The 9,148-nt window shown below is 42.7% G+C and overlaps 1 pseudogene; it reads right to left on the reverse strand.

Moving 5' to 3' along the window:
• Window positions 1-8,777: 8,777 nt before the first annotated feature.
• LOC128640630 (uncharacterized) lies at window positions 8,778-8,896 on the reverse strand (annotated as a pseudogene).
• Window positions 8,897-9,148: the final 252 nt, after the last annotated feature.

The raw sequence follows: 9,148 nt of genomic DNA on the forward strand, positions 1-9,148 counted from the left end.
CGGATAGCTACATTTAGAAGAAAAAGCAGCATTTGTCAGATTAGAATGCATTAAATGATCCATACAAGAATTGCACAGCTGAGCATAATAACAATAAGCTTGCAAAAACAAACACTTTAAATATTAGTAGGGAAGTGTACAGTGGATCTAGCTTCTAAGGAACTAGCAAAGTAGTGGGGACAGAACCACTATGCTCCATCACAAAAATGCAGGCCTAGTCTGAAAACCACAGAAAATACAAACAATGTGGTAGACAAATGATCTGAAAGGATTTACATTAAAAATCCTAATTGAGGAAAGTAAGCAAGTAAAAACATAAGCATAGAACCTTACACCCCAATAATGCAGCTCTAGATAGTAAAAAAAAAAACGTAGCCCATCCATAAAGCGATGTCTGCTAACCCGACATAGCGTGATAGCAGAGAGGAGAAAGAGTAAAGAGTATATACTAAGAGCTCATAGCACAAACTGACAAACAAGCAAATAGCCGAGGCGCGCTAACTTAATAGCACACGTGCGTAAAACTGAAGTGCACTAAAAGCCGACAAGCGCACATCTGAACAGCACACTAAACAGAAAACTATATGTACGTGTGCACAAACAAAAGCCAGCGCGTTAATCATGTGAGCATGCATTCAAGCTGGCACATGCACATCTGACAACACAGAAAATCATGGGCTCGATCACATATGCAGCGTCGCCGGCCAGATTTTGCGCGATTTTGGTATTACATATACGGCGTAGCATACAAGTTACGTGCGTATATTTCACCTTTCGTCCATATTTTTTTTTAAACCATAGACTAACATAGAACAGACACGCAATTTGGTATCCAATATACAGCGTAAGGACTTACGTGCGCAGAATTCAGAAAATCTACTCCATTCTTATCTCGCCACAAATTGCAGGCGCAGCAACCCTTGCACTGAATAAAAAAGCAACGTAACTCCCTGGAAGCCTTAACAAACACATACATTTAAGCATCATCTCAAGGTTAAAGGGACAGTATACTATGATATTGTTTTTTTAAGGTTTATTTGTGTATTTGAAATAGTTTGAAGCCACAACATAATCAAATGGATTGAGCTTAGGTACTTTATCACATTGTGGAAATATACTTGCTTATTTACTTTAAATTTCTTCTCAAAACAATCAACAATACTTGGAGGAGAGAATAATGGGAAATCATAATTGTATTACCTTCATCTCTTTATATATGGGTTTATATATGAATTTTGAGTAGCATAATTACGTGTCGCATTTATTTGAAATCGCGGTTCATTTTTACGAGTGTTAGCCTAATTTGCATAAAACTACTCTTTTTCTACACTTTCCGTGGACAAAATACTGGCGTAAGTTACTTGCAACGACTAAAATGTGTATTTGCGCACATTTCAGAAGATCGCCAGTTTGTCCTACTTACGCCAGTTTAGCATCTGACGGCGCAGTATATGTAATACCCCGATGTGCGAGGTGAAATTACGGGTGAAGCGGGTTCCCACGCTTGCGCCAAAACCTGCGCCGTATATGTGATCGCGCCCCATAAGTGCTATATAGATGCACACACAGAACCAACACACATTAAATAAACAAAGTCAGCATGCGCTAAACAAAAACATAATTTATGCTTACCTGATAAATGTATATACTATTTCCGGATATGGTGAGTCCACGGAATCATCAATTACTAGTGGGAATATCACTCCTGGCCAGCAGGAGGCGGCAAAGAGCACCACAGCAGAGCTTCTTTATATGTCACTTCCCTTACCCATAAGCTCCAGTCATTCAGCAGAAGGGAAAATGGAAAAAGAAGATAACACAAAGGTGTAGAGGTGTCTGAGGTTTTAGTTAAAAAACATAATTTATGCTTACCTGATAAATTTATTTCTCTTGTAGTGTAGTAAGTCCACGGGTCATCCATTACTTATGGGATTATATCTCTTCCCCAACAGGAAGTTGCAAGAGGATCACCCAATCAGATCTGCTATATAGCTCCTCCCCTCACATGTCATATCCAGTCATTCGACCGAAACAAGACGAGAAAAGAGAAACCATAGGGTGCAGTGGTGACTGAAGTTTAATTAAAATTTAGAACTGCCTTAAAAGACAGGGCGGGCCGTGGACTGACTACACTACAAGAGAAATAAATTTATCAGGTAAGCATAAATTATGTTTTCTCTTGTTAAGTATAGTCAGTCCACGGGTCATCCATTACTTATGGGATACCAATACCAAAGCTAAAGTACACGGATGAACGGAGGGACAAGGCAGGAACTTTAAACGGAGGGAACCACTGCCTGAAGTACCTTTCTCCCAAAAAAAGCCTCCGAAGAAGCAAAAGTGTCAAATTTGTAAAATTTTGAAAAAGTGTGAAGTGAAGACCAAGTTGCAGCCTTGCAAATCTGTTCAACAGAGGCCTCATTTTTAAAGGCCCAGGTGGAAGCCACAGCTCTAGTAGAATGAGCTGTAATTCTTTCAGGAGGCTGCTGTCCAGCAGTCTCATAGGCTAAACGTATTATGCTACGAAGCCAAAAGGAGAGAGAGGTAGCCGAAGCCTTTTGACCTCTCCTCTGTCCAGAGTAAACGACAAACAGGGAAGAAGTTGCTAACTGAGGCCAAGCTAGAAGAGCATTGAATTTTGCTCTTAACTCCAGAATATTTATTGGGAGGAGTGTCTCCTCCTGAGTCCACGATCCCTGAGCTTTCAGGGAATTCCAGACTGCGCCCCAACCTAGAAGGCTGGCGTCTGTTGTTACAATCGTCCAATCTGGCCTGCGAAAGGTCATCCCCTTGGACAGATGGGGCCGAGAAAGCCACCATAGAAGAGATTCTCTGGTCTCTTGATCCAGATTTAGCCGAGGGGACAAATCTGAGAAATCCCCATTCCACTGACTTAGCATGCACAATTGCAGCGGTCTGAGATGCAGGCGCGCAAATGGTACTATGTCCATTGCCGCTACCATTAAGCCGATTACTTCCATGCACTGAGCTACTGACGGGTGTGGAATGGAATGAAGGGCACGGCAAGCATTTAGAAGTTTTGATAACCTGGCCTCCGTCAGGTAAATTCTCATCTCTACAGAATCTATAAGAGTCCCTAGGAAGGGAACCCTTGTAAGTGGTAATAGAGAACTCTTTTCCACGTTCACCTTCCACCCATGCGACCTCAGAAATGCCAGAACTATCTCTGTATGAGACTTGGCAGTTTGAAAACTTGACGCTTGTATCAGAATGTCGTCTAGGTACGGAGCCACCGCTATGCCTCGCGGTCTTAGTACCGCCAGAAGTGAGCTCAGAACCTTTGTAAAGATTCTTGGAGCCGTAGCTAACCCGAAGGGAAGAGCTACAAACTGGTAATGCCTGTCTAGGAAGGCAAATCTTAGGTACCGATAATGATCCTTGTGAATCGGTATTTGAAGGTAGGCATCCTTTAAGTTCACTGTGGTCATGTACTGACCCTCTTGGATCATGGGTAGGATGGTTCGAATAGTTTCCATTTTGAATGATGGAACTCTTAGGAATTTGTTTAGGATTTTTAAGTCCAAGATTGGTCTGAAGGTTCCCTCTTTTTTGGGAACCACAAATAGATTTGAATAGAATCCTTGCCCGTGTTCCGTCCGCGGAACTGGGTGGATCACCCCCATTAGTAAGAGGTCTTGTACACAGCGTAGAAACGCCTCTTTCTTTATTTGGTTTGCTGATAACCTTGAAAGATGAAATCTCCCTTGTGGAGGAGAAGCTTTGAAGTCCAGAAGATATCCCTGAGATATGATCTCCAACGCCCAGGGATCCTGGACATCTCTTGCCCAAGCCTGGGCAAAGAGAGAAAGTCTGCCCCCCACTAGATCCGTTTCCGGATAGGGGGCCCTCTCTTCATGCTGTCTTAGGGGCAGCAGCAGGTTTTCTGGCCTGCTTGCCCTTGTTCCAGGGCTGGTTAGTTTTCCATCCCTGTCTGTAACGAGCAACAGCTCCTTCCTGTTTTGGAGCGGAGGAAGTTGATGCTGCTCCTGCCTTGAGGTTACGAAAGGCACGAAAATTAGACTGTTTGGCCTTTGATTTGGCCCTGTCCTGAGGCAGAGCATGGCCCTTACCTCCCGTAGTGTCAGCGATAATTTCTTTCAAGCCGGGCCCGAATAAGGTCTGCCCTTTGAAAGGAATATTAAGCAATTTAGATTTAGAAGTCACGTCAGCTGACCAGGATTTAAGCCATAGCGCTCTGCGCGCTTGGATGGCGAATCCGGAGTTCTTAGCCGTAAGTTTGGTTAAATGTACGACGGCATCAGAAACAAATGCGTTAGCTAGCGTAAGTGCTTTAAGCTTGTTCATAATTTCATCCAATGGAGCTGTGCGAATGGCCTCTTCCAGAGACTCAAACCAGAATGCCGCCGCAGCAGTGACAGGGGCAATGCATGCAAGGGGCTGTAAAATAAAACCTTGTTGAACAAACATTTTCTTAAGGTAACCTTCTAATTTTTTATCCATTGGATCTGAAAAGGCACAACTATCCTCCACCGGGATAGTGGTACGCTTAGCCAAAGTAGAAACTGCTCCCTCCACCTTAGGGACCGTCTGCCATAAGTCCCGTGTGGTGGCGTCTATTGGAAACATTTTCCTAAATATAGGAGGGGGGGAAAGGGCACACCGGGTCTATCCCACTCCTTGCTAATAATTTCTGTAAGCCTCTTAGGTATAGGAAAAACGTCAGTACACACCGGTACCGCATAGTATCTATCCAGCCTACATAATTTCTCTGGAATTGCAACCGTGTTACAATCATTCAGAGCCGCTAATACCTCCCCTAGCAATACGCGGAGGTTCTCAAGCTTAAATTTAAAATTAGAAATCTCTGAATCCAGTCTCCCTGGATCAGATCCGTCACCCACAGAATGAAGCTCTCCGTCCTCATGCTCTGCAAATTGTGACGCAGTATCTGACATGGCTCTCCCATCATCAGCGCGCTCTGTCCTTAACCCAGAGCAATCGCGCTTGCCTCTTAATTCTGGCAATTTAGATAATACTTCTGTCATAACAGTAGCCATGTCTTGCAAAGTGATTTGTATGGGCCTCTCTGATGTACTTGGCGCCACAATATCACGCACCTCCTGAGCGGGAGGCGAAGGTACTGACACGTGAGGAGAGTTAGTCGGCATAACTTCCCCCTCGTTGTCTGGTGATAATTTCTTTACATGTAAAGATTGACTTTTATTTAAAGTGACATCAATGCATTTAGTACACAAATTTCTATGGGGCTCCACATAGGCCTTCAAACATAGTGAACAAAGAGATTCATCTGTGTCAGACATGTTTAAACAGACTAGCAATGAGACTAGCAAGCTTGGAAAATACTTTCAACTAAATTTACAAGCAATATAAAAAAACGCTACTGCGCCTTTAAGAAGCACAAAAAGCTGTCACAGTTGAAATAACAATGAACCAAATTAGTTATAGCAACCAAATTTTCACAGTAAATGTATTAAGTTAGCAAAGGATTGCACCCACCAGCAAATGGATGATTAACCCCTTAATACCCAAAAACGGATAACAATTTAATAATTAACGTTTTTATCACAGTCAAACACACTGTCACAGGTCTGCTGTGACTGATCACCTCCCTCAAAATGAATTTTGAAGACCCCTGAGCTCTCTAGAGACGTCCTGGATCATGGAGGATGAAGTAGAAAGATTGTGACTGAAATTTTACTGCGCAAAAAAGCGCTAAAATAGGCCCCTCCCACTCATATTACAACAGTGGGGAAGCTCAGTTAACTGTTTCTATGCAGAAACAAAAGTTAGCCATGTGGGAAAAATCATGCCCCAATAAGTTTTATCACCAAGTACCTCACAAAAAACGATTAACATGCCAGTAAACGTTTTGAACATACATTTTAAAAGTTATGAAGTGTTATTAATAAGCCTGCTACCAGTCGCAGTTACTGCAGTTAAGGCTCATACATAACTTCAGTATTAACAGTATTTTCTGAGTCAAATTCCATTCCCTAGAAAAATACTTCAGTGTACACACACTCATCAGCCTAATACCAGTCGCTACCACTGCATTTAAGGCTGAACTTACATTACATTGGTATCAGCAGTATTTTCTCAGTCAATTCCATTGCTTAGAAAAATAATTTACTGCACATACCTCGTTTGCAGGGGGGCCCTGCATGCTATTCCCATTTTCTGAAGTTACCTCACTCCTCAGAATGTGCGAGAACAGCCAGTGGATCTTAGTTACGTCTGCTAAGATCATAGAAAACGCAGGCAGATTCTTCTTCTAATGCTGCCTGAGAAACAAACAGCACACTCCGGTGCCATTTAAAATAACAAACTTTTGATTGAAGAAATAAACTAAGTTTAAAAACACCACAGACCTCTCACAACGACCTATCTTTAGTTAGGTTGCAAGAGAATGACTGGGTATGACATGTGAGGGGAGGAGCTATATAGCAGATCTGCTTGGGTGATCCTCTTGCAACTTCCTGTTGGGGAAGAGATATAATCCCATAAGTAATGGATGACCCGTGGACTGACTACACTTAACAAGAGAAATAACTGTCTTAAAATAAAGGGTGGGCCGTGGACTCACCATATCCGGAAATAAATAAATGTATCAGGTAAGCAAGAATTATTTTTTCTTTCCTAAGATATGGTGAGTCCATGGAATCATCAATTACTAGTGGGAACCAATACCCAAGCTAGAGGACACAGATGATTAGGGAGGGACAAGACAGGTAACTTAAAAAGAAGGGACCACTGCACAAAGAACCTTTCTCCCAAAAGAAGCCTCAGCTAAAACAAAAATATCACATTTGGAAAATTTGGAAAAAGTATGCAGAGAGGACCAAGTTGCAGCCTTGCAAATCTGTTCTACACAAACTTCCTTCTTGAAAGCCCAAGAAGAAAGGGACAGCCCTAGTGAAATGAGCTGAAATTCTCTCAGGAGGCTGTTGTCCAGCAGTCTCATAAACCAAACGCATTATACTACGCAACCAAAGAGAAAGAGAAGTAGCTGAAGCTTTCTGTCCTTTATGTTTCCCAGAGAATCAAACAGCAAACTGGCGACAATCCTTAGTCGCCTGTAGATAAAAATAAAAGCATGCACAACATCAAAGTTGTGCAACAAACGTTCCTTATGAGAAGATAGATAAGGACACAGAGAAGGAACAACAATTTTCTGATTAATATATCTATCTGAAAGATAAGAAGAAAACCTAACTAGTACGAATAACCACTGCAGTCAGCTTCAGAGATTTAGATGAAGGAAAGGACCAAGAATCAGAAGTCCTTCCTCAGAGGTAGTCTCCAAGGTGGAGAGACGACATTTCCACTAGGTCTGTATACCAGATTCTGCTAGGCCACGCAGGGGCTAATAAAATCACCGCCGCTATCACCTGAAAATACGAGTAATGACTCGTGGAAAGAGAACAAACAGAGGAAAAAGGTATGCAAGACTGAAAACCAAGAAAAACGTCAAAACATCTATCAGGATGGTCTGCGGATCACATTACCATAAACCGTACCTTCGAAACTTGGAGTTTTGTCGAAATGCCCACAGAAGCCAACTCCTGAAACCCCCCATGTGAGGATCTACCTAGAAAACACTTTCGGATGGAAATGCTCACTCCCCGGGATGAATTATCAGTCTGTTTAGAAGTCCAACTACCAATTGTCCACCCCAAGGAAAGTGGATGACCGAAAGCAAATGTGAGCTTCCTCCCACTGAACATACCAAGTCACCTCCTACATGGCTAAGGACCCCATAGTTCCTCCCTAATGGTTGATATAAACCCTTGAGGTGATATTGTCTGACTGGAACCAAGCTAGGGACGACTGAGGTCAAGTCATCAGAGCATTGTGAATTGCTCTCAACTCCAAGATGTTTAAAGAGGAGAGCAGACACTTCCGAGTCCATAATCCTTAAACAAGACCCAGACAGCTTACCAGCCCGGCAAGTTGGCATCCGTGGTCACATCACCCAGGAATATCTCCAGAAGCACGCGCCCAGAGATAGATACTCCTGAAAAAATACTACGGAAGAAAGTCTTTTGTCATCTGATTTAAATCTATCCTTTAACCCATTGAGCACTCTCCCACTTTGAGGGAGATCTGGGGGCTCCTAACCGCTCCTACCCCAGCGATCGTGCCTGTAGAGTGACAGGCATCGCCGGGGCTTCACCTGATGCGTGGTGACGTCACGCGCAATGACTTTGATGATGTCACTGCGCAACTTTATTTATACTTAACAATTTTAAGTATAGGAGGAGGGGGCATACTGCTTAGAAGCCTGTATCTCAAGTATCTAAGCAGCTACAGACCCCCAAGACCCACTGTTGGAAAGGTAATTGCCCAACCTTTCCAACAGTGTAAGTTTTGGGGGGGGGGGTGTAAAAAAAAAGAAGGTAAAAAAACATTTTTCAAAAATTTAAAAAATAAAAAAAACCTTAGAAAATATTAGCACCCAGGTGGGAAAGTGCTTAGCACTCAAAGGGTTAAGACGGATCCAAAAAGTTCTCCATGTGATGGAAAATAGCAAAAGGAATGATGTCCATGGAATACCATCAGACCAATTCCCTCCATACACAGGGTCACAGAAAAGTGAAGAAATGTCAACTGCAGCTAAATCCAAACTCCCAACCTCCTGGTTGCAACATGGATAAGCTATCCACCGGCCACTAGAGCTTACTGTTGGCCGGACAGAAGACTGGGGAAAAGGAATAAATCCTTGATTTTCTGACCTCTGAAAGACATCTCCTAGATAAAGAATCAAATAAGGTCCAAGCATACCGCACCTGGTGTTCCCAGGCGGTCTCCCATCCAGGTACTGACCAGACCTGACCCTGCATAACTTCCGAGATCAAACGAAATTGGGTGCATTCATGGTATTATGGCAGTAGTCCCAAATAAATTACCCTTGTGGATAGAACAAGGGAACTCTTCTCCAGATTCATTTCCCATCCCCGGAAAAGAAGATTGTACAAGATCTCTTAAGAGAGAGTTAGCTCATGTCAGGAACATACCTGAACTATATATTGTCCAGAAAAACACACTTGCAATATCCCAAGACCTAAAGGTCTGACTGGGATGGCGCAAACTAAGAAAACTAGAAAAGATTCTGATTAGGGAAACAATAAATCTCTAAGGTCTAAGT

Source organism: Bombina bombina, chromosome 9 (assembly GCF_027579735.1).
Source record: "Bombina bombina isolate aBomBom1 chromosome 9, aBomBom1.pri, whole genome shotgun sequence".
Lineage (NCBI taxonomy): Eukaryota > Metazoa > Chordata > Amphibia > Anura > Bombinatoridae > Bombina > Bombina bombina.